This window comes from Diceros bicornis, chromosome 14, assembly GCF_020826845.1.
Source record: "Diceros bicornis minor isolate mBicDic1 chromosome 14, mDicBic1.mat.cur, whole genome shotgun sequence".
Lineage (NCBI taxonomy): Eukaryota > Metazoa > Chordata > Mammalia > Perissodactyla > Rhinocerotidae > Diceros > Diceros bicornis.
In genome coordinates, this window is record NC_080753.1 from 68,720,974 (window position 1) to 68,747,355 (window position 26,382).

A 26,382-nucleotide genomic window follows, 5' to 3' on the forward strand; every position below is an offset into this window, starting at 1 on the left:
AATGATTTCACCTCCCCACACACAGTTTATAAGACTTAAAAACTGACATAGTTTCTAACAGCTCAAATCCACATCCTTAGGATGACCACTGCCCCCTTAAAGTGCCTGCCTGAGAAAGCTCAAGGCAGCAATAAGGATTGACTGTTCTGGCCAACACTCGATCATTGGACCCTGACATTCCTTTCTTAGAGCATTTACCCAAAAGTGCTTACAACTGTGAATCTTTCCTCTGTCCTTTTGAGTTGTATGTGTGTCTCCTATAACTCAGGAGTGCATTTCTCAAGGTCCTGAGAGCCATTGGAGGACAGGGTGTCTGTCTCCCAGACTCTGTGAGAGCAGAGAAGTGAAACTTTGATCATTTCCAACTAGCAGACACAACTGGCCAGATCACATTGCACTGACCAACACTCTGTAACTTTCCCCTCCCTGACTCTACTGAGCCCCTGCTCACTCCTCTGCCTGCTTCCTCATTCTCCCTTTCAAATGCCCAGTCACCTCTGTACAAATCAAATTGAATTCAGTTCATCCTGTTCCTTCTTCCCTATTGCAGTGGTATATGCCTGATTAAAATCTGTCCTGACCACTTTAACTAGAGCCTGGCTTTGTGTATACTGTACATTTAACACACATACAGATAATCCCATGCATATGCATACACACGCATATACAAACACAACCTTGGGCCCTCCAGGACCAGTTAAACTGACCCCATCTTATCAACAGAGTATTTAAGAGTTTTCTTTCAGGAACTGAGACCCCTCGTCCAGTTCAGACCAGTTGGGACCACCAACTCATCAACTGGGAGTTCACAAATGCTTTATATGTGACGTTTTTGACATCAAGGAGCTAAAAACTCCATTCTCCGATCATGGTAACACTGCCAATTTGTGAACACACATCCGATGAAGAGCCATGAAGCTTGACTTTGCTTGTGCAGATCATCAATTCCCTCACTTCTCCTTACTTCCAATCATGTACCTCCACATGTCAGACCACCCTGCCCTTCATCCCATAAATTGTGCCCCAAGCCCTGGATCAGGGCTTGAGATCTGAGACAGACACATGCCCTCTGTCTCCTTGCAGATCAATCTCACAAAATAAAGCTACACTTCATTTCCCAAAAGCTGATGCCAGAATAATTGGCTTTTTTAATGTGCATTGGGCAAAAGAACCCCAATATTGTGCAGTAACATCAATACATATATATACACTTACTGGTTGTTTTCTCTTTTTTATTTTCTTTGCTGAGGAGGATTCACCCTGAGCTAACATCTGTTGCCAATCTTCTTCTTTTTGCTGAGGAAGATTCACCCTGAGCTCACATCTGTGCCAGCCTTCCTCTATTTTGTATGTGGGTTGCCACCACAGCCTGGCCACTGATGGGTGGTGTAGGTCCACGCCCAGGAACTGCACCTGGACCACTGAAGTGAAGTTCTCTGAACTTAACCACTAGGCCATGGAACTGGCCCATCTCTAATTGTTTTGAAGATGTTACTAGATATGCAGTTGAAGTTTCACTATGATCTCTGGATTTCCTTGCTGCTCCTTTAGTCCCTCACTTCAGTGTATGTGTTTTTTGCTCCATCTTTCATGCTAGAGAAATTCCTCAAATATCAAGTGGTCCTTGGCTACCTGTTCATATGTTTGTGATGGGAAGAAAACAGCTGAGTAGGATCTCTGTGGGCCTGATGGAGCCTGTGAATGTCTGGACTCAATGTTTCTTCAGGGGTGTTGAGTGTTGAACTAGTAACAGGCAAACAATGTTGGTGCCCACACTGATCTCTAACAACTTACTTATTCCACACATTCCCACAATGACAGACATCCTCTGAACATGTGGAAATGCTGACAACACACACCCACACCCACATACACACTATTTGCAAATGACCAGCAGCATTCACACTGTAAACTACACGATAATGAACACTGATACTCAGAAGACACACACAGACACATACAGACCACTCACTGTCTCAGAGACCACAGTGACTTGAACTCTCTAAACACACACACATCAACAAAACACACTTTCACATAGATGCCATAATAGCCATGCACCCTGTGACCATACAGAATTGCTGAACACACACACATCCACACAACAAGGAACGTGGTTGTGCACGAGTGGGCTTGATCAAGAGGTTTTTCACACCTCAGCATCAACATGGACACCCCAGGGCGAGAGAGAGGGGCAGAGGGCACAGGGAAAAAATGTGGGGAGCTGTCAGGAGGCACTTGCATAAAGCACATATGATACCTACAAAGCTGGTTGCTAAATGACATATGACTCAAGGGTATGAGGACCCAAAAGGATCTGAAATGGTACAAAAAAGGTGACTGATACAAACCCATCACAAGATATTTAAATGTAAGGAACAGTGATATTTTAAAAGGCACTGAAGAGAGTGCATCAAAGCTTAGATATAATTCCAAACAATGAATGACATGGAATTCTGGCCAAAGAACAGCCATTATTGCTGTTAAAATTCCTATTTAAATGTTTCTTATAAAATTATAGAAATATTCCTTGAAAAATGACAAATATTCATTGGTTTAAAATATTTAAAACATTTCAGGATAAAATTACTGCAGGTTCCACTTTTTTTTTTTTAAAGATTTTATTTATTTATTTTTTCCCCCCAAAGCCCCAGTAGATAGTTGTATGTCATAGCTGCACATCCTTCCAGTTGCTGTATGTGGGACGCGGCCCCAGCATAGCCGGAGAAGTGATGCGCGCCCGGGATCCGAACCCGGGCTACCAGCAGCGGAGCACATGCACCTAACTACTAAGCCACGGGGCCGGCCCCAGGTTCCACTTTTATTGAGTAGCTTTTCTTGGGCAGCTATAAGAGCTGGACAAAGCACACAACAGCTGTTTGGAGGGTTGTAGAACATCCTGTGCAAACAGGACTTGGGGGTCTACAATCTCTGAGACAAAGGAAACACAAGATTGTGAGCACCAGCTCCATGCGGCTTCTCCCCTAAGGCATTTGCTATTTCAGTGGTGAGAGAAGAGAGTCTGAGCAGAAAGAGGAGGAAAAATGAACTGAAATTTGGTTCCAGCCAAGTCCAGTAACTTCTGCTTCCAGTCAGATGTGGTAAAGGCAGAGCAACAGTTAAACATTGATTTAATAAATACTATATGTTTGAAAACACCAAAGGGATGTGGAAGCAAACAGGACTAGATGAAATAAAATTTCAAAAAGGAAAGAGCCTTTTTAGGTGAGATTGCCAGACATGCCCTCACCCGGGGGAATTTGCTTAATCTGGACTCTGATAATCAGACCTGTCTTACCAAAAGACAATTGTAAGTACAGTCTGTCAGAATTGATCTATGTTAGCTTTTAAATAGCACAAGTTTTCTTTGACTGTTAATTTTTACTGCCTCCACTAGGAGACTCTATGTAGGGAAAGACATTGTATCATTTGCCACATGATCTCCAGAACATTCTTCAGTTTGGGCTGTATGACTTCTATAAATATTTGTTAATTGTTGGTTTCATGAATGCTATGGACTGAATGTCTATGTAATCCAATTTCATAAGTTAAAATCCTAATCCCCGACGTGATGGTATTTGGAAGTGGGGCCTTTGTGAGTTAATTAGCTTAGATGAGGCCATGAGTGTGATGCCCCCATGATGAGATTAGTGCCCTTACAAGGAGATGGAGGGCCAGAGCTCTCTCTGCCAGATGAGGGTAGAGCAAGAAGCTGTCCTTCTGCAAAACAGGAAGAGAGCTATCACCAAAAGCCACTCAGCTTGAACCTAGATCTTGAACATCCCAGTCTTCAGAACTGTGAGGAATGCACTTCTCTTGTTAAGAGTGCCCAGTCTAGGGATGGCCCGGTGGTGCAGTGGCTAAGTGCGGGTGCTCTGCTTCGTGGCCCCAGGGTTCATAGGTTCAGATCCCGGGCATGCACTGATGCACTTCTTCTCAAACCATGATGTGGCAGCGTCCCATATAAAAAGTAGAGGAAGATGGGCAAATACGTTAGCTCAGGGCCAATCTTCCTCAGCAAAAAAGAGGAGGATTGGCATCAGATGTTAGCTCAGGGCTGATCTTCCTCACACACACACACACACACAAACACACACACACACACACACACACACACACAAAAGCCAAAGATGCCCAGTCTAGGGGTCTGCCCCATGGCCTAATGTTTAAGTTCAATGAGCTCCTCTTCGGTGGCCTGAGTTCGGTTCCTGGACACAGACCTATACCACTCACCAGCAGCCATGCTGTGGGCATGACCCATATACAAAATAGAGGAAGACTGGCAAGGATGTTAGCTCATGGTGAATCTTCCTCAGAAAAATATAAATAAATAAAGTGCCCAGTCTATGATATTTTTGTTACAGCATCCCATACTGACTAGGACACTGACTGTGTGAATAAGTTCATTTAGATTGACGATCCTTCTTCTACATGACACGTTATTGTCAATCATTCCTAAATTGATGTGAGTCAAATTTCCCTTAAGGATCATAAAGATGTTAAGACCCTTCTCCCTAGTTATGCACATATTGATACACATGAAAACATGTTGCATCAAGTGCTTTATTGACAACTTAGTCTCACACTAGATCTTATTGGCCTTCAGTGAACCTCAGTGTTACAGTCAGTGTATTCCCCAAAGGGCAATAAAGGAAAGTCCCTGGACTGAAGAGGAGTCGGTATCCATCGTGCAGCTCCTGCCCTCTGCCCAGTCAGCTCCAGGGCAGGGTCAATTAACAAGATAGGCTTTTTTCCAGGCAGCTCTGTGTTTCTCCCAGCCTGTTCTCATTTAGGATGATCTCACCAGGAGGAATGAGTGGAAATTTGGAGGGAAGAGCTACAGAAGGCATCTCCCAGGGGAAATTCTTTGTGGTTACATGACCTAGAATATGGACACCTGACTGCTCTAATGTGTCCTGAAAATGGAACCCTTCCCATGTCTGCCATATCCTTCCATGTCCTCTTTCCCCTCCATCTCTCTGTTCTTGGTGGAAAAATTCCCTTGGCAACGACAATAAAAAAATGAAGGTAGGGAATGGCCCATTTCCAGTCTCAGAATTCTGTGAAATTTTACTGCCTATCCCCAGTCTCCCAGGACTGACACTCTTTTTATTCTTTTAAGATTAGATTACATTTTAATCTCCTTTAATCAGAGTTTTCTCTCATCCTTGTTATGTATATACATGTTCTAATACATAATATTGAAAACATTATTTTTGGCCCTACAATTTCCAGATTCACTCATAGTTGTTTTCTGATGGAAGCATGCATTTGTAATTATGTTTATAACTCCATTAACTATAGAAATGACTAAATGATGAGTAGTAATGTACTAATACAGGAAAATGGTCCATTTTTATTCAACATAAAGTTTCATGTTTTCATCAAGACAAATACATGAATACTTAATTGTTCAGCAAAAACTCTGTGTACAAGTAAGCAATTATAAATCTATTGGAGTTGGTTTACCTTGTCGATTATTCCTTGTTTCCGAATTGTGCATTCAGAATTTCCATGAACCCATTAGAATCCTGCATCTTTATCCTACCATTTTATTTTTTTTGTTATAATTTTTATTTATTTATTTTTTCCCCCAAAGCCCCAGTAGATAGTTGTGTGTCATAGCTGCACATCCTTCTAGTTGCTGTATGTGGGACTTGGCCTCAGCATGGCCGGAGAAGCGGTGTGTCGGTGTGCGCCTAGGATCCGAATCCGGGCCACCAGCAGCGTAGCTCTCGCACTTACCACTCAGCCATGGGGCCAGCCCTATCCTCCCGTTTTAAATACTAGGTAATTGACAAAAGTCCACATGACTTGTTCAGTTGTGTGCTAGTGGATCCTTTGTAGGGTGTCTTCCCAGTTACGTTTTCAAATGATCATCGACAAAAGTCCACATTACTTGTTCAGTTGTGTGCTAATGGGTCCTCCGTAGGGTGTCTTCCCGGGTACGTTTTCCAATGTGAACTCCAGCTGATGGCCTTGTGACACTGATATAAATACTGGTGTCTCCACAGATCATGGGGCCAATGATGTGTGGTCCTTTACATAGTCATATATAACCTAATACTTTTCATCCTATTAGTGTAAGGAATTCTATGGTAGGTAGATTGGTGACAATTAACAAAAGATGATTGATTATGAACATGCTGTTAGGGAGAAAAATTGAACCTCTGGGTATAAAGGTTTACTTTTTATGCAATTAATCAGCCGCCCTAACAAACCCTGTTTATAGGCAGGTCTATATACATATATATATTAGATTAAGATTATGTCACCTATTAGTTTGAATGTGCTTTTCTAAAGTATGCCTTGTTTCTCTTGCCCTTTCGTACTGGGAGAAATATGGAATAGCTAGAAACTGACTGGATTACTCTGGTCTGAACTCAGATCATGTAGGGCTTGAATCGTTTAACAAATGAGCGATTAATGGCGGCTACACCACTGGGATCTCCTGATCCAACATCGCGGTCATACACCCTATAGTGGATATGGACAGTAAAATAGGACTGTGCTGTTTTCCCGAGGGTAACTTGTTCTGTTGATCAATATTTTGGATCAATAAGTGATAAAATATTTTGACTAGCTGGTCTAGATTTTAATCACTCAGAGGTTATTTTATTCTCTGAGGTCACCCCAACCAAAATTGTTAGTCCCTTTAAGTTTTGTTAGCCCTTGATTTGGCTTACCTTTGATTTTTTTTAATTAATTGGAGCTCCATAGGGTCTTCTCGTCTTTGTCATTCCCGCCTCTTCAGGGAAAGGTCAATTTCACTGATTAAAAGTAAGAGAGAGTAAAACCCTTGAGTGGCCGTTCATACAAGTCCTCATTTAGACAACAAATGATGATGCTGCCTTTGCAGGGTCCAGTCACTGTGGCCTTTACACCGTGTCACTGGGCAAGCAGTGCCTGTAACACCAGAAATGCCAGAGGAGATGCTTTTGGTAAACAGGTGGGGGTTGTGTTTGCCGAGTTTCTTTTACTTTTTTAAATCTTTCCTTGAATGCCTACCTGTGTTGAGTTAACAGTTAATGTAATAAATAATTATTGGGTTGAATTTATTTTATTGTTAACTTTCGGTGATTATCTATCTGTTCTAAGATTATGCAAGGAGAAATAATTCTTGTTCCTCATAGTAACAGTACTACTTCTATGAATTAATAGATTAATGCAGTATTAGATTAGGAGTTAGTTTCTGAGATTGAAATTAAGATAAGTATATTGTTGCACCTGAAGGCTTTCTTAATTGGTGGCTGAATTTAGGCCAACTAGTGTATTGTTTGTACTCCCTCTCTAAGGAAGGTTGTATCCTGTATCTAAAAGGCTGTACCTCTTTAGGGCTGAGTCTGGGGAAGGCAGGAGGCTGGACAAGTGTGGAGCTGGCTCTGGCCCAGAGGGATGAGCAAGAGACACAGGACACCTGCTGCCACACACAGCCACAGCAGACATCACCAATCAGTCACGACATGCTGGGCTGCAGAGCCCAGAGAGCCCACCAGTCCTCAACAAGTTGCACACGGAAGCCACTCCCGGGCAGAGCAGGGGGCAGTGATGAACCCATTTGCCATCCCAGCTCCCCTAAGACGTGCTCCAGGCCTCCTTTCCCCACTTACTCCGCCAGCTCCTCACTGTCCTCGGGACTCAGGCCTTCAAGGCCCGCCAGCAGGCTGCTCCAGCACTTCTCCTTCCTTACCATCGCCTCCCCTCTCTGCTCCCACTCTAGTTCCAGGGCAAGTTACCTGTGGCTCCTGAGTGATGCTCCTTGGCCTGGAAGGGCCTTCCTTCACGTCATCCACCCTGTGCATGCCTACTTACCCTTCAAGACTCGACTCCAGTGATGCCTCCTCAGGAAGCCCTCCCTGACGCTCCATCTCCCTAGGCCTGCTCTGGGCCACCACTCTGCCTCCTGCCCACATCTGTCACTGCCTGGAACCTTGCTGGGCCCCATTCTCTGGTCTTCACGTGTACCCCAGCCCCTCAGGTGGGAAGGAAATTCTTAGGCTCAGGGCAATGGAGCAGATTCCTGGACTGTGGTGACACTGCCCACCCCAGGAGAGGTCATTCTTTGGGCCTTTTCCAGCTTTGGCCCATTGCAGCTCAGCTGGAGCCAGGACACAGGGAGGCTGGCTCTGGGCCCAGCAGATCACAGCGTCGGCTTAGGGAAAAGTTACAGGGGGCCACACAGAGGGGCTCGGGACAAAACTCCAAGTCGATGATACCCTTGCTAAGGGCAGCAGGGGCCAAAGGCAGCTGCACAGGCCACAGGAAGTGCTGGCGAGCTTTTCATCTGCTCCGAGAGTCCCAGGGCTGGATAGAAGGAACTCAGGAGGCCCATCTGAGGTGCAGGTCACCTCGGGGGCATGCAAGCAGAAGCTGAGGGTCCCACAGCAAGTGGAATCTGAAGAGGTGACCCTCAAACTCCTTGCGGCACTAACGTCTCTGAGTTGGAAGTCAGTCCCCTCAGTCACAGCCTCTAGCTGCCCCCTCACAGGGTTGTGCCTCACAAACACCGCTCCCAAGGAGAGTGGAGGCTGAGGGTGAAGGCAACCTCCTACCCGTGAGAACCGCTGTGATCACGGCCTCCCACAAGGGGCTAAGGATGATGAGCAAGGGACAGAGGGACTGACCCACATGACTTCCCCTCGGATGCTGAACATGCTTGTGATTCACCAGGCCAATCAGTATCTGTCCTTCTCCTCCACTCCTCTCTCCCCAAAAGGACATGTCAGTGTTTACTATGACATCCAAAGACACATCAAGGGCATCTGGGAAGAATCATGTGTACATCTGGAGAGAAGGGAACTGTGAAAACCAGTAATATCTGCATCCATGTGTGCAGATACCGACATCTACATACAGCTGTCACATTCCTCCAGCAGCCCTGGAATACTCCACAATCATGCTGGCAGGTTTTGGCACATAGTAGCCAAACGAACTGGTGGTGTCCCCAAGTGCCACCACTGCTGGGGTCTACCTTGAGATTTGGGGGAGGCAGGGTGCTATGCCCCATCTCACAAAAGTCTGGCTGGTGTCCAGGAGGGTCTCACAGCCTTCGACAATCATGCCCTCCATGGCTATGTTTTCCTGGATGCTCTTTGTCTTGTTTACTTCATTGTACATTATCCTGTCAGGACAGAAAATGTCAGAGACAGGCTGCCCCCGTCTCTCAGGGAGAAGGGAATGCCGGGCGTCTGGCCAGACCTAGGAAGAAGGCCCGGCACCCAGGATTCTCAGGTGGAGCCTGTGGTCACAAAGGGGGAGAGAGCATGCATATTGAATGCCCGCTCTGCCGGGCACTCTATGGGCATGGTATCACATCATCCTTCTCATAGCCCAAGGAGACAGGTGTTGGAAATGGAAATGGAGATTAACAGCTAGAAAGCAGGTCTGATTTAAAAGTTTGAACCACGTGGAACTGAGACGGCAAAACTGGGAGGACAGGAGTATAGGAAACAACCTTTCTTCATTACTCTGCCCCCCACACCACTACTGGCCTTATCTCCATCCATAGAACTCCACCCACCCATCCTTCCTCAGGGCCTTTGCATTTACTGTCTCCACCCCTCCCTCAATGCATGTTATATAGCTGCTTCCTTAATGTTCAGGTCCTGGAATGGCTTAGTTTTGGAGCACCTGGCAATCCAGCTGGCTCAATGAAAGTCTGACTCCCGTAGGCTCCAGCATGTTTGGTGGGAGCAAGACACACCTTGTCCCTTAATGTGAGAATAAGGACAACTCTCCTATTTGTCCTGTTCTGACTGCCGCAACACCCCTCCTCCAGGAGGTGGCGCCATTTAACTGCTTTTTAAAAATAGCATTGGTGGTGGGGCCGGCCCCGTGGCTTAGCGGTTAAGTGTGCACGCTCCGTTACTGGCGGCCCGGGTTCGGATCCCGGGCGCGCACCGACACGCTGCTTCTCCGGCCATGCTGAGGCCACGTCCCACATACAGCAACTAGAAGGATGTGCAACTATGACACACAACTATCTACTGGGGCTTTGGGGAAAAAAAGGAGGAGGATTGGCAATAGATGTTAGCTCAGAGCCGGTCTTCCTCAGCCAAAAAAAAAAAACAAAAGGATTAGCGTGGATGTTAGCTCAGGGCTGATCTTCCTCACACACAAACAAATAGCATTCGTTGGAAAAGAGGCCTGTGAGTTGCCAACTTTGTTAAGAGCCTTGGTGGGTTTTCAGGAGTCTTAGGAAGATAGTAATTTTGTGGGGATGAGCATCTGGAGAAAGTACCCCACTTACTCCAAGAAAAGCACAAATGTCTTATTTGTCTGCTGATGCCTCAAATTCTACAACCACGACCAGATCACCAAGAGGGCTGCTTAATATACATGGCTTCCAAAGTTCTCTAGTAGACACTGTCCAATTTAACCCTCCCAGCAAAGAGAGATGACACTGGTCGAGCTGGATCGGTGATTAACGAACTCAGCGATGAGCCAATTACTGGGCCCCTCTGACCCTCAGTGTGCTCACCTGTAGAATGTCGGAGTGAGGATGGAAAAGAATGCATTTCACGTGCTGACCTCAGGCCCAGCACACACGGCAGGTGCTTGAGTAAAGGGCCGTGATCACTGTTGCTAGTATCACTGGTTGCAAAGGTGTTATTATCCAACTATTATTACCCGTTGTTTTCTGGCTATCAGACTGTGGCATGGAGATGGAGTCTCTTCCTTAGAATCCTCAGTCCCTCCCTCCCAGCAATGCTCTTCTCAGCAGCCCAGTCCCTAGCCCTCTTCTGGAAGGGTCGGGGCACAGGGAGGCACCATTCAAGGATATGCTAGTTCCCTGGATAGGGATTCATTTTTGGAAGTTAGCAAAGGTAAACAGAACCATTTCTTTTGACGATGGTGGAGATTTTGCTGAGGAGGGCTGTATTTGCTACAAACAAGGGGGCGATCCCACAGTAGCAACACTAGTTTCACTGTTAGACAAGTGCCAGCTGCAGCTGCTCAGGACCCCTGCCAGCCCCGGCTGGGTTTTGTGCTGAAAGCCACACCGTCCACGCAGCTGGGGAGGAGTTCCCAGGGCCGCAGTCTACCGGGGCAGCTGGAATTGACAACCTGGGTTACAGTGAGCCCAAGAGATGAGGTTCAGGAGAAAAAGCGGGACAAAGGCCAGAGGTAGGAGAGAGTCAGCCCCAGGGCAGGAGTGTTTCTGAGCACAGCCAGGGAGGGTTTGTTATCTGATGGCTTCCTGCAGGGCTGGGAGCTTTCCTCAGTCCCCCAAGGGAGAGAGAGAGGAGGATGAAAGGGCTGCTGTCAGGGCTATAGGAAAACCCTCCTCTGTGCCACTAGGGGTGTGTTCAGGCCAGATGCAGGGGATCAGGTGATCAGATGAGTAGGCTTCGGGAAAGGGGATCGGGATCTTAGGATAAATGCCTTGGCACTCATGTGCCTTCCTTGCTATGGCCCGCACCGGTACAGGGCATGCCACAGGGATGAGGAGCCTCGTTGGAGTCCCAAGTCTTCTCCTTGGGGAAGTGTGCAGGATTTGGCTCCTTGGGTCATGAGAGGACTGGGGTCTCCACCCCACAATGGTTTTTGTTAGTCTACAAACACACTCTGATTACATCTGCTCCCTGAATGAACCCCCACTCCGCGGCCTGTGCCCTGCCCTAGTCCAGCCTGGTCCTCCCTCTGCCCAGCTGGGAGACGTGGCCCTACTGGCTGCCTTTTGCTGGGCTCGGGAAGCCATTTAGGGCACTGAGTGGTTGGCAGGGCTGGGTACTGGATCCTACATGCTGCAGACCGACCCTCCTTTGCAGATTCTGGCAGCCCATCGTTGAGTACAAGGCTGCTCATCATCTCTTAGCCTCCATAAGGTGCAGACCCCAGGGCTCAGCTCTTGGTACGCACCTCGTTCCTGCCTAAACCTACTCCCTTGGTGATCTCACCAGTCTTGTGACTTTAAATACCATCTCGAGCTGATGGCTCCTGAATGGCTCACTCCCTTACACTTCAGACTCAAACGCCCTCCTCCATCTTGTCCCCTCCACCACTGTTGTCCATCTCAAGCTCAACATGCCCCCAGTCAAGATCCAGTGAAGCAAGAAAGATTTCCCCTCCACACCTGCCCATCCTGCCAGTTTTTCCATCTTGGTTAGCAGCAACTCCAACCTTCTGCTTGCTCAGCCAAAAACTGTCGAATCACTCTTGCCTCCCATCTTCTCTCTCCCCACATCTAATGCATCAGAAACTCCTGTTGGTTCCATCTTCAAAACACACCCCGAATCTGAACCTCCTCCTCACCTCCACTGCCACCACCTGGTGCAGGCCACCGTCAACTGCTGCCTGGGCTGTTGTAGGCGCCTCCTCCCTGGTCTCTCTGCTTCTGCCTCGGCAGAGGAAGGATCCCCCTGGGCTTTGGAGACTGAATGAGGGGCAGCGGAGGGGCCTTGACCAGAGGGCTGGGGCCTCTGACACTGGAAAAGTCAGGCGTTTGTCCATCCATGACACTGCCTGCTGTGACTGCACCCTTGGGCACATGAAGGCCCATCAGCCAGGACTCCCTCTGGGGCTCCTATACCACAGGTTGTGAGACACTGACACTGGAGAACAGGGGAAGTTGGCAGAGTGTCTGCGAGTCCCTGGGCGGATCCCTGTTCTGGCAGATGGGCCCACGTGAGTGCCCAGGGCCCTTCCTCAAACCCCATCTGTGCCAGGGACAGCACACCACCCACACCATCCCACCAACTGCCCCCTGAGCTTGAGCTGTGAACTCCTCAGATTGCTCCGGAGACCCTGCTTCCAGGTGGGGCAAGCTGGGGGTGCCCCAACCACCACCGCTTGGGATCCTAACCTGAACATGATATTTTAGCATCTGGGGCTCAGGAAACTCCTGCTGGGGAGCATCCTTAGCCCTGGCCTTTCCACTGATGGGGGCACCCCGGAGCCGGGCTCACCCAGAGAGCTCCCCCAGTTTAGCCCTGGCATCGTCCAGTCTGTTGGCTCTATGTGCTCGTGAAAAGTGGGCCAGGAGCTCATGCAGTGTCAGAATGTGCCTGGGAATCTGCGGCAGGGAGAGGCAGGGGGACAGGGACAGAGGCAAGGAGAGAGACAGTGATGAAGTAAGTCAGAGAGAAAACAGCAATGTAGAGAGGGAGAGAGAGTGACCAAGTGGACGGAGAATGGTTCTCTCAGCAACCAGCACTCTCATGAGCAGGGATGAGGACGGACACCCACAGCACTTCTGATCTCAACTCTAATGTGGAGGATCTTCCAGGGTCTTGTTTGGGGCAAGAGCCCAGATCTTGATGCTCTAAGCCAGCAGGAGAAAGGGCCTGGAGGTGGGCTCAGTACCAGGAGCTCCCGCTCACCTTCCCACACTGCATGCTCTGCGGAGCTGGACAACCCTGCGGTCTGCTGGGTCAAGGGCTGGCTCTAACCCCATTCTCCAGGCAGCTCAGAGCTGGGGCCTGTTAGGGTCTGGGCTCTCCCGGCCATGGCTCCATGGTGCCCCCAGCTGTGGCTTGTTCCCAGCTGGGGCCCTCACTGCCATGGACCCCCAGAAGGCTCCCAAGGCATGTGCCCTCAAGGACAGGGCTAGGTGTCAGCTGGAACATGGGGTCAGTGAGGAAGATCTCCAGAACTCTCTCCTTGCAGTCAGTTTGGCCTCATAGTGCTTCAGCAGCTTGTCAAAGTCACTGTTCTGCTTGCAGTGGGCCAGGATCTGCAGGCTGTACTGGTAGCTGGAGACCAACTCCTGATAGAAATTGACCATGGGCAGCAGGATGTCTAATGGGTCTGCACGAGGAGTGGCTCCACAAGCCCTTGGTCACCCAACCCCACCCACAGAGGTTGAGACATAGTTCAGAGCTCCCACCCAGAGACACCCTTGACTTTGAGGATGATTCTGGCACCACTGCCCTATCCAGGGCCAGATAGTTGGCCCCAGGCATCAGGACACCATCAGAGTCACAGATCTTTATAGAGATGGGGCCCCATCTTGTCTGACACCTGTGTATTGGAAGGTCGGAGAGGGCTGTTGTGGGTGCTGTGGTGTGCCTCGCCGCCTGAAGGGTCTGAAGGGCTACCCAGCTCCGGAGTTTTGGGGGTTCAGCTGAGGCCTCCGTGGTCACTGAATTGCAGCTCCACATCCCCCTCAGCCCTGGCTCCCCCAAGAGGCCTCCCTCCCAGTGTGCCCCACCAGTGACAGAAGTGACTCATCCGAGGTCATAAGGTGAGTCAGTAGCTGGCCTGGAACCAGGTCTCCTGAGTCCTCCATTCCAGGGCTTCCCTCCACAAGACATGCCCTCCCGAGTCACGTCCCTTCAGCTGTCTGTCCCTTTATCCATTTGTCCCTGTCCTTCCACACCTCCCCAGGCTCAGCAACTTGGGTCTGCTGCTGGCCTGCTCTGTCCCAACCTCTTGGAAACACAATACCCTGCCTTCCAGCTCCCGAAAGCCCAGCCAATCTCCCCAAACCTGCCCTTCAGTACTTGATTGGCAGGGATGGGTCCACTGAAACCTCTGCTTATAAACTCCATTAAAGAAAAACATGCCTCCTTTGCAATAAACTCTAAGTGGGAGCTTACACAGGGCATTCCACTACCCATGGGACGGCACCATCACCCACACAACTACAGGAAGTGCAGACCTCGTCTTTCTAGGGCCTCTTCCCATTGTGACCTTGGGGGAAAAGCGGGGCTCTCTGACTTAGGGAAGTGAACAAGAAAATGTCACACTCAGTGTGGGAGAGGCGCGATGCAGGTGGTCCTACTGTGCAGCCCTCGGGGCCGTCAGGGCGTTGCAGTCAGCTCAGAGAGCAGTGACGCAGGGTGGAAGGAGTGGGAGCCTTGACCGTGCTTCTACCTTTTGTTTCAGTCATTCTACTTTTGGAAACCTGTCCCAAGGAGACGCTCTCTCATAGGAACATTTCAGTTGCAGAGATGAGTGTTTCTAGTAACAAAAATTTGCAACAACTTTAAGAACCAATGATGGGAGATGGCTGCATGGATGATGGCATGCTCACAGGTACTGGAGGATCATACAGCCATCAAAAAGCATACTTTCAGCATGAGAAAACACTTGTGCTATAATGTTAAGTAAAAAAACAAGCACATCAAGATTCAAATTCAACATTCATATATGTGATATTATGTAAATAAAGCGGGGGGAACATCCCAAGGTCTGTGCATAGAAAAAAATTTGAAGAAAACACAACAAAGTGTTTACAGTGGTTATCTTTGGGAAGGAGAACTATGGTTGGTATAGCTTTGAACATTTTCTGATTCTCTAGATTGTCAAATTTTCTCAAATGGGTTCATATACATAATTTTTAAAAGGGAAAAGTAGATAAGGAACTAAAAATATATCACTTCCTCCTAGAAAAACAGCTTTTGCCAACTTGTCTTTCCTCTTCTGCTCCCTCTGAGGGATTCTGTGTGTTTTAAGGTGTGTTTTACACCCCGGGAGGATGGAAGAGCTGCCAGCCTGGAGGAGTGGGCCCTGGAGAGGGACTTCTCAGGTGGATTTTGGTGCAGGTGGGGCTGGGGACCTCTACCAGGGCTGCCTCCTCACCCAGATCCCAGAGGGCCAGCTGGAGATGCAGGTCTTCAGGCCTTGGTCAAGATCTGGTGCAAACACACGATGGCGTCACTGACAGAGGAACCACAGGGTAAGCTCCGGCCACGGAGTTCCTGCCCCTCCAAGACCTCGCCCACAAGTCCAGCAGAGCTGAGGGGACTAGGGAGAGGGCAGGGGCTGCCACCACCGGTGGGACTCGAGCAGCCTTTCTCAAGTGACACCTTATGTGAAAACACCATCAGCGGGATGGACTATGTAACTTGTGGCCCACTGCAGAGAAAATATGCAGGACCCCTTCTTAAAAAATGACAAAATTTCAAGATGGTGACAGCAGAGCACTAAACCAAACATAGACTTTTCTAAACATGGATCACACGCCCCAGAAGCTGGCAGAGGACGGGAGCTGCTCTCGCTGCCAGCCTTCCTGGCACCCTCAGTGTCCACCTGCTGCGGTGACCCCAAGGGATCTTAGAGGAACTCAGGGCTCTGGAGAATTCAGAGGAAATGCCACTGATGATGTGAAAAGAGCTAGGGCTTGAGACCCACACAGATCAGGCTCAAATCCACCTTATCCTGCTTCTCAGCTGTGTGACCTCCAGCAAGATGCCTAATATCTCTGAACCTCAGGTCTTTCCTGTAAAATATGAAGGTGAAATGATGTCACTCCTGTAAGTAATGGGACAATTTGAGGGCCTGGTACAGAGAAGTTGCTCAGTAAAGACTACCTCTCGACCACCCCCTTTTGTGGGGACAACTTAGAAAAGCAAAAACACCCAGATTCTCCCAAGCACATGCCCTGTCACCACCTAAAGATCCCTGGGTATCATGCCTTCTCACTGGCAGCTTAGCACCAGGTTGGGTAATGGGCCTCTGAGCACCCCTGGCAGCCACATTTGCCGTGGCTCCCCTCCCAGCACCCTCTTCCCCGCCCATGCTCCCCAGCCAGCCAGCTCCAGAACACAGCCCGAGTCTCCTCCCTCAGGATGAGCTGTAAGGATACCAGAGAGACTTCCTGCAGCCCCCTCCCCTCCCAACTGTTCCTCCTCTGTTCTTGTTCATCACCCTCAGCTCCTACCACCCTGGAGACCTGGGAACCACCCCAATGTGTCTGGTGTTTGAGCTGAACGACAGAGGGGAAGCCAAAGGGACTCTGTCGTGCACCCCATTTGTAGACAGGAAAACAGACCCAGAGAGAAAGCGTGAAGCCCCCGGGAGTCAGGGCAGCCCCAGCGTAGGAGCCTGTCCTCATATCCCTGCAGTGGTCTCTGTCTTTCTCTGCCACATCAGATGCCCCTCCCTAGTCCCATTCTCCACGTGTGCTCTCTGCTCCCTCCCTCTATGATGACCCAGCACTTTGGGCGTTGGAGTCCCCTGGTGCTTTCCTCTTCTGTGAGCTGCCACGGGGCTGTCTCCTCTCCCAGCAGTTTGTGCCCTGAGGGCAAACCCCCACCTTGGGGTCTCACTCTCTCAGTACAACAAGAGCAGGGGTGGAACGTGCTTAGTGGGCACAGAGACACACTTGAGCTGTGTGGCACACGTCCAAAGATAGTAGCTCAGGAAATCACAAACATGCCACAGAGCCAGCTCCCCTCCCTTTCCAGGGCATGTGGCTTTGTCCCCTCAAGGCCACTTGCTGAAGCACAGGATGAATGGGCTCTGACAATTGACGGAATGGAGCACTTTGAAAGCAAAATGGGACAGTTAGCCACTCTCCACTTCCGGGTTGCTAAAACTACACCAGCCTGTGCTTGAAGAGCGGCTGAAAATATCTAATGGAGAAATATTCAGTGTCAATGCAAGCTTTTCTATTTTTTCCATTCTCTGAGAACCTAGGCACATGAAATAATGGCTGTTCTTGGATCTGAACTCTAAAGAACTAAGGGACTCACACACAGGCTCATGGAGAGCTCAGAGACACGTGGATGCCCAACCAGCACCCTCACTGCCCTGATTTCATCACCCCCATGCCAGTCTGCTCTCTTTGCCAGTTCTGGGATTTGCACGTGGTAGCCTTTTCTCTTTAGGATTGTGGGGTATGCGTGTGGGTGTGGGTGTGTGGGTAAATGTAGTCTGTACGTAAAACTGATGGCGCTCTTCTCAGAGGCATCTACAGGACATCTACTCCCCTGGGACCAGAGCAAAAACCAGATGCAGTCAGGTCAGATGCTCTGCTGCCTGCACAGGCAACACTGGCAGTCTGGGAGTCTGATTTAAGGATTGTGCTGGGTGGGCAATGCTCTGGAGAGCTGTGAGCTTGGAGACCTTGCAGAAGCCTTGGGCCACGGCCCACCCCTGCTAGGAGCCAATGTCAGGATGGCCGCAGGAACCCCAGCCCCTCTGAGATCACAGAGACAGCCTTTCTCTTATCCTGAAGGTTCCTTCTGAGGATGCATTTGCTTTGGATCCAGGTTGGCTTGGCTGACGTCCAAGGCCTGCTCAGTTGACCTTTGTCAATGATGACCACGGAGAGTTGGGAATTCGGCTTATTATCCCAACTCGCTGGCTAGAGTCCAGCTCTGGCTACCCAACCTGGCTCAATGTCGGGCGTCTCAGCTGAGCCCTGCCCACTTGCCATCCCACAGTCTGGCCTTCTTGGCCCATCAGAGGCAAACCCTCATTTGCCGCATCCCTCGGCGGCACTGCTCGTTCGCTCCTGCCCCACCACAGTCCCCTCTCTGGAGACAGTGTCTTTAATCCAGAATGCATTTAGTCGGTGCAGTCATTGATGGAGGAATTAGTCCATGGTTTTCTCTCTTTTGTTAGCAGTCAAGGTTTTGCTAAAGATCTCTGTACTTCCTGTTTTTCAAACAGCTGCCACACAACTCAGTTCTCTCTCCTTCCTTCTCCATTCCCTCTGGCCTCTTCCAAGCCTAAGAGATGCCCATCTCTGTCTCCCTTTGTGCCAATCCTGTCAGCATGTCCTGATGGAGTTCGTGTGGTGGCACCATGCTGGGCATGGGTGAGACAGCCAGAGGGGGATAAGTCAGATCCCTTCACTGGAGGAGTTTCCAGCCTAAGAAAAGGGTCAGAAACCCACAGAGGTAACTTATACTCCAACAAGGTGAGGCCAGAACAGAGGTGGGCCCCTAATGCAGTGGGAGGGTCTCACCATGGAATCCACAAGTGCTACTCAGAGGTTTTGAAGGACAAAACAGGAGCCCAATTGGGCTGGCCCCGTGCTGTGGTAGTTAAGTGCATGAGCTCCGCTGCTGGTGGCCCGGGATCCAAACTGATGCACCGCTTGTCATGCCATGCTGTGGTTGTGTCCCATATAAAAGTGGAGGAAAATGGGCACAGATATTATCCCATGGCCAGTCTTTCTCAGCAAAAAGTGGAAGATTGGCATGGATGTTAGCTCAGGGCTGACCTTCCTCACAAAAAAAAAAAAAAGAAACTCAACATGTGTGCTAGAGTATAGAAGGAATTGGAGCAGAAGGGATGATGTGAACAAAGATGCAGAGTACAACAGGGTGTTGAGTTCAGGGCAGCAGGGGTGGGGATGGCAGGAGGAACATGGGAAACAGGACTCAAGACATGGAGTGGGCCCTGCAGAGAGGCTGCCTGGGGAGGGTCAAGGTGGCCCTCTCCATGTCAAAGTTGGTTTGTAAACATGATCCCAAGGCTACAGTTTTACCACAAACCCTGAACTGAAGATCTGTGCAGTTTCTTGCAGAGTCAGCCTTCCAGGATTCTGAGTGCTCCCAAGCCAGGAAAATACCATGACCACCTCTAAATTCCTACCCTTCCCTTTGGGCTGCCTGAGCCGTCCCAACTTACTTCCAATCATAAATGGGAGAAAAATAACTATTAAAACAATGAAATGGTGCCAAACTGAGGATTCTAGAGGAGGGAAGGATTCTTCTCAGAAGAGGATGTTCCCTTTGTTTTAGATGGTCCTTGTAGCTTTTTGGTTACAAAAGATGAAGCCCAAGAGGACTCTTTAGATGGGAGAGAAGAGACTGAGCAGAGCTGGACAGTTTTGCTTAATAACTTTGCTTTTGTTTGGGTGTGATCTCCCGTTACCTCTAGGGAGAGTTGGCTGCTGGTGGGGGCTCTGAGTGTAGAGGGTATAGAGGGAGTAGAGACAGGGCCAGTGTCCTCGATGTCTGACCTGTGCACAGCCTGCTAAGAAGGGTCTAATGCCTGGTTTAAGGCTCTGCTGTTGTTGCCTTGAAATTCTTAAGAGCCCTGCATTTTCAATTTGCACTGGGCCCAGCAAAGTATTTAGCTGATCCTGAAAAAAGGTGTAGACAAGGGTATATTGGTAAAGGATTAATGACCAGCTCTCTGAAAGAAAAACTCTGACTGGTAGCACTGGCCAATTTCCATGCTGTAAACATTCCTACCTTGGCCCATTTTAAGCTACCAAAGAGTGAATAACAAGCTTGCAAGATTCTTGAAAATTTCACAACCGACTTGCAAGTTGGTGTGAGCCAGCTCCAGCACATCACTGGATGTAAGGCGAGGGTCTTGGCAGATAAAGGGATTATGAACACCCCCACCACCACCAAAATGACAGTTGGGAGAGTGTGGAGAGAGGCCAGCGTGAGGAGAGGAGGTCAGCAAGAAATCCCTGTAGCAGGAAAGGCTGAGCGACAGGAGGGCAAGGATGTCTTCTATTCAGCTTTCAGCTGTTTTCTGTTTCAGTACTGGAAACCCCCTCGAGTGCATCTAAGCCTTTCAGAAAGTCTGGTCCATACTTGGCCCATGTTGAGGGCTTGGGGAGTGAAGGAGGAGCCAGCTGGGTGTCATTAGGGCTTTCCTGGATACTCTGGTTCTCCTCCTGGGTCAGGGCAGGACTGTACTGCCCAGGGCCCTGAAGTCGGGTGTGGTCATGTGACTCGCTGTGTCCAATAAAACTTGAGCAGAGTTGTCAGGCATCATTTGCCACATTCCTTCCCCTGCCCTGGGACTGGTGAATTTCCTGATGGTGGGAGCCCCGTCAGCCTGTGTCCATGACTCTGAGTGAGAATTTTGTGGAGCAGAACACACAATGGACACACAGTGTGAGAGAGAAAGCATTCTTTGTTGTTTTAAGCCTCTGAGACTTGGGGGCTGTTTGTAATTGCAGCAGAATCTAGCTCCACCTGACGGACACATGGAGCGACCACAAGGGGGTAAGGAGCAGTCAAGACTGAGTGGAGACGCACTGTGAGAAGTGATACAAGAAGCCAGGAAGCAGAATTGGAAGCCAGATGTGGCCAGGAAAATGGAAGACCCTGAAAATCCTCAGGAATACGTGGGATGGGGCTTGAGGAAGTTTTCTGCCTATCAGGTGACACAGTGTTTCCTGAATATGCACATTTTATATGGCCCGTCTCCCCAGCAAGGAAGGAATAACGTGTGTGGCAGGCACAGGTCAAGGATCTACAGCCAGGAGACCCAAAGTTAAGCCTGGATTCCAGCGCTGGAAGTGACCTTGGAGTGACCTTGGATAAGTCCTTTCCTCTTCTGTGGACCTCCCAGTTCTCAGATCCCTCCCAGCTCTGACATTCTATGACCCTCTGTCTTTGTCACGGGCATCATTCATCACTTACTTGGCTCCTCAGCACCTCCTGCCTACCTGATGGCCTACTTCTTGGGAAATGGGCTCTGTTTCAACTTCCTGGAGCCCCTCCAGAACATACAAGTGCCCTCTGCTCTGCAGGGTGTGCGTGTGTGTGTGTGTGTGTGTTTGTGTGTGAGAGAGAGAGAGAGAGAGAGTGAGAGTGAGTGAGTGAGGGAGTGAGAGAGAGAGAGAGAGAGAGAAAGACTACAGCCAGAAAGGTTTACCAAGCTGATCTTGCAAAGTCTTACTTAGGGGCCGGCTACATGGCTTAGTGGTTAAGTGCACCCGCTGCGCTACTGGTGGCCCGGGTTCGGATCCCGGGTGCGCACTGACGCACCGTTCGTCCAGCCATGATGAGGCGGCGTCCCACATACGACAACTAGATGGATGTGCAACTGTGATATACACTTATGTACTGGGGCTTTAGGGAGAAAAAGGAGGACTGGCAATATATGTTAGCTCACAGCCGGTCTTCCTCAGCAAAAAGAGGAAGATTGGCATGAATGTTAGCTCAGGGCTTATCTTCCTCACACACACACAAAAAAAGCCTTACTTTAAAATATCGTTTTCCCTGGAGAGTAATATACTCAGTTGGAAACGTTGCTCCTAATTCTCACCACAAAGGCCTCTGCTGCCACGCTGACACAAACACACACACACACACTTTCACCAAAACTGACCAGTTTTGTGCTCTCCAGCACCAGAGAGGGCCCTGCCCTTTGCACCCACCCCTTCTCTGGCCTACCAACCCCCGAAAACTTTCAAGGCCATATGCGATATGAACCCACACCTTCTTTGGCCATAAAATGACTCGTTTTCTACCTGGGTTCACACTGCAAACTATATTATGGTGCCCATCACACTCTACCACAATCAGACCTTAAGGCTAGAAGCTTCCATCTCTTTGCTGCCTCCCACAGAACCTGATGTCCATTCATTCATCAAGTCCTTACAGAGTACCTACTATGTGCGAGGCAGAAGGGACAGAGTGATAAAGGACACCCCTGCCTTCAAGGAAGTCCCACCAGACCAGGTGAGGGACAGACACCTGAGGAGCCGGCTCTGCCATGGCATGCTGAGGGTGGGAAAGCTGTGGCAGCAGGGGTCATGGAGCACATTCTGGGATGAGAGTCCCCAGGAGGAGGCATTTGAGCTTGGTAGGATTCCACCAGGCAGGGAAGCGTGGGGGTGGAAGGGGCACTCCATACAGAAGCCCCAGCATATGCAAAGGCCAAGGTGTGCACAGCTCATGACCGGGGACACTGGCTGGAGCCCCGAGTGATGGGGAAAGAGGAGCCTGGGGAAGAGGATGAGGCAGTGGTCAGCAGATTTTAGGCAGTTAGAGAATGAGTGAGTGAGTGAATGACCCCCTTGATCATGAAGCCAGTAACCTGGTACTGGTCCTTAGACCTATTCCTTCGTCCTTAGCAAGGACTCAGCTTGGTTTCAGGGCTATGTGTAGGGCTAGGATAGATCTCAGAATGAACTAGATGGTTTAGACATGGGACAAGCCCCGATCCCAGGACCCACAAGTAGAGTGGCAAGACTGGCAAGCAGACACACAGACCTGGGTTCTAGTCCTGGCTCTGCCACCTCCCAGCTGTGTGAGCTTGGTCAGGTGCCTTGAGTTCTCTGAGCCTGCTTCCTCGTTCCAACCTATGAGGATGGTTATGGGGACTGACTAAGAAAGCATCTCTGACAGTGCCTGCTGCAGTGTAGAGGAGGTGTGTGGAATCTGAAACTTTTGTTCAAGCTCAAGTTTCAAGCTGATGTGATCATTAGTTCAGAGCTTGACAGCGGCACCATAAGGTGGAATTAGCAACTTCAGAGCGTTGAACATTCTAGGCAGAGCTGGCTTCAAGGGCGTGTGATGGAGTCCTGTGCTCAGAAGGCCCCATGCTTGGGGCTTCAAGTTCTGCAGTTGCAACCTTGAAGTTATTATTTCTCTTTGAATTTGTTTTCATGAGAAACATCTGATGGAACAATGGAGCACACCCCAGGGGCTTGGAGCCTCAGCCCTCATGTGTTCCTGCCTACTGTTGCCTCCCTGGGATGGTGTCTCAGCTGCTTGCTCCTCACATGCCGGCACCCCCAGAACCCATGACCTCCTCTATCCTCTGTCTGGGAGCAAATGGGTGGAGTCAGCCAGGAAGACTCACATTCCACAGTGAGTCACCCTCCACCTTCTGCAGGGGCCTTGGGGTAGGTGCAGAAATGGCGGGTGCAGTGAACACCCGATCCTGTCTCAGGGCAAGGCAAGGAGACAATGCCTGGGCACTAGGTGGGTGACTCAGCAGGGGCATCTTGCCCACCCCTCATCTAGGTACCAAGTGTATCATGGCACAGAGTTTAGAGGAGGTTGAAGGTTGATATTGGGGGGTTGCCTGTCTGCCATGGGTGGGTTGGTGGGCTGTGAGAAGGGGAGGTCGACTTCCCCGACTCCACCCAGGGCCTTGCATTTTTCCCTTGCATCAGGCCCTACAAATCATGCAGCCAACCCTGGTTAGAATCTGTTTCCATTTTCCCATCCTCAGCTCAGAGTCCACGGTCCTTATGTGATGTGGCCAAATTGCTCTGAGCATCTGATACGCACTGGTGAGATGAGGGGGGGAGAGGCAATCACATCATTCGGCGCTGGGGTAGACAGCTGGTGAGGGGCATCTAAGGGACAGAGAGCCAGCGCCTCCCAAGCTTTAATGTAAATGGCAATCGACTGGGATGTTGTGAAAGTGCAGATTCTGATTCTGGAGGTCTGTGCAGGGCCTGAGATTCTGCATTTCTAACATGCTCTTGCTTCATGGACCACATTTTGAGTAGTGAAGTTCTAGAAGCCTTAACCTAGGAACAGCGTGGCCTCCAGACTGATGCCCGGCAAGCCCCTGTAGGAGCTCTTATGACAGGCAGAGGGAACGACTGCTTAGAACTTAGCCAGCAGCCCACACTGTGATGACTCACCAGTAACTCTGTGTCCCCGGACACTTCAGCTGATAATGTGGGAATGCTTAGTCAATGTGGTCATCAGCAGAGTAATTAAAAACTCGCCCATAAATAACCTCACTCAATCCTCACAACTTTATCAGGCAAGTATAAAAAGGCTGCTTTATAGATGAAGGAATTGAGGCACAGATGATGGGGGGATGTACTCTAGGTTGCAACCGTCAAGTGGCAGAGGTAGGATCTGAACTCAGATCTGGCTAAGGCCCTTCCCACTCTGCCAGCATCACTAAATTTAAGTTTCTAGGCTGGCATAGCTGTGGCTGGAAGCTGGTCCCCCTGCCCATCATGTGCCCCCCCGATCTTGCAGGAGCCCAGAGTGTGAGGTGTTTGGCCTGTGCCCTGGGCCCCCTGGCCAGCCTCCTCTGCACCCCTAGCCAGCAGTCACCTCTGCCTTCAGCCACTCGATATTGATCTCCCCATCCTCGATCTGCTGCCGTAGCTGCTTGGCTACTGTCTTCTCGTCTCCATGATCTGCAGCAGGTGCAGGTACTTCTGCATCAGCTCTTCACACTCCCTGGCCAGGGTCTGGTAGACGTGGACAGACAGATGTGGTAAGACACTGCCTTCTTGTCCCCCAAGAGATCCAACCAGAAATGGGGCTCTGCCACTGACTGCAATTAGGAGATGGTCCTGACTCCCAGATATGGTGTGCGGGGCATTGACCTGGCTGCTGTGCTGTTACTGACTGCTCTGGCTCCTTCTCCAAATCCTGTCTCACATTCTGACCTCTGGTCCTCTAACTGATCCTGTTCTCTCCCCTCTCCCTCCGATCCACATCCTAGGGCCTTTGTACAGGCTCACTCTCTTGTTAGACATAATGCATCTGCTGACTTGAAGTTAAAGTCAATGCTCAAATTGAACAACAAGGATGTGACAGCACATCTGTTTACAACATGGTTCACTGAATATTTTGAGTCCACTGTTGAGACCTACCACTCAGAGAAAGAGATTCCTTTCAAAATATGACTGCTCACTGGCAAGTGCTGGGGTTCCCATGGAGAGACTGATGTTGGTGTGTGCCCCCCTCCACACACGCACCAAAGTTAGGAAAAGTCTTATGACTCGCATAATAGAGGTCTCTGAGGAGAGCAGGGCCAGAATCTGAAGTAGCTCTGAAATGGCTTGAGGGAGCAAGGAAAGGAGCCTGGTCTGGGTTTTTGTTGTGGTTGGAGGTTTTAAAGAAAAATTATTTAATGACACCTGTCAAAGATGGTAAGGCATATTTTATTCAGAACCACTGTGATACGTAGGGACCACCGTGATGGGATTCACAGCGGGGGAGAAATGAGATTGGACTCTACTCTGAATGCAGCATGGGCAAGTGGGAATTCATGACCAGGCAGCATGGTGGGGGTCACAGGATGGAAAATTACTAAGAGAAAAAACAAGTGTTGGGGTTTCTGGCTAACCTGACCTAACAGGATTCTTACCAAAGAGAGGCCAGAGTGATCAGACACCACCTGAGGGATGGTGGAGGAGGAGGAGGAGCCTGAGCAGATCTCGATGGTGATCAGACATACGGGTGGGTGTTCTGGTTAAACTGAATTAGCAAGGTTCTTGCTAAAACTGGATTTTACAAGGAAGTGTACAGACAGGCCTACAAGAAGGTTCAGGAGCCTGACTAAAGTTTGGTCAAAGCAAGAAATCTTTGCCAGGCGTGAGACCAGGGCAAGAGTTCTGCACACAGACAGGGATTGTGTGGTTGGATCCGAAGCCAGTTCCAGAGAAGGGACTTCTTAATCCTGGTGGGGAAGGAAAAAGCCTCCCAAGAACCATTGCCCCAGCCCCGCCCAGCACGCCCCTCCCCTCCCTGACTCCCTGCTGCCCCTCCTGCCCCAACAGCCATGGGCTTGTCAGGCCAGCGCCAGAGCACCGAGGGCGGATGGAAAGAGCGTCCAGACCCGCAGGGACCTGGTTGTCAGACGCACCGGTCTCACTATGGGAGCTGCCCCCACCCGCTCCACCTGAGGAGCTGCTCCCCCCGACGGCCCCGCCCCAAACCATGCCAGCCAGTCCCAGCGGCTAAGAGTCCAGGCGAGCACAGTCTTCCATGCTGACCGGTGCAGGTGCCCCTACCCGCGTCCCTCTCCCCGCTGCCCAGGAGAATGAGCAGAATGTGATGCTCAACCACTGGGGCCAATCCAGGTGAGCAACGTGGGCAGGGCCAGAAGTGTGGGCGGAAGTGCATCGGTCGCCATCTTGGCGTCCGGCGGGGCCCCTCTCGGAGGGCCGGCCACATTCTCCCTCCCCCCTCGGTCTGGGTCATTTGCTATGAACACCGCAGCAGCGACCCATCAGGGCAGCGG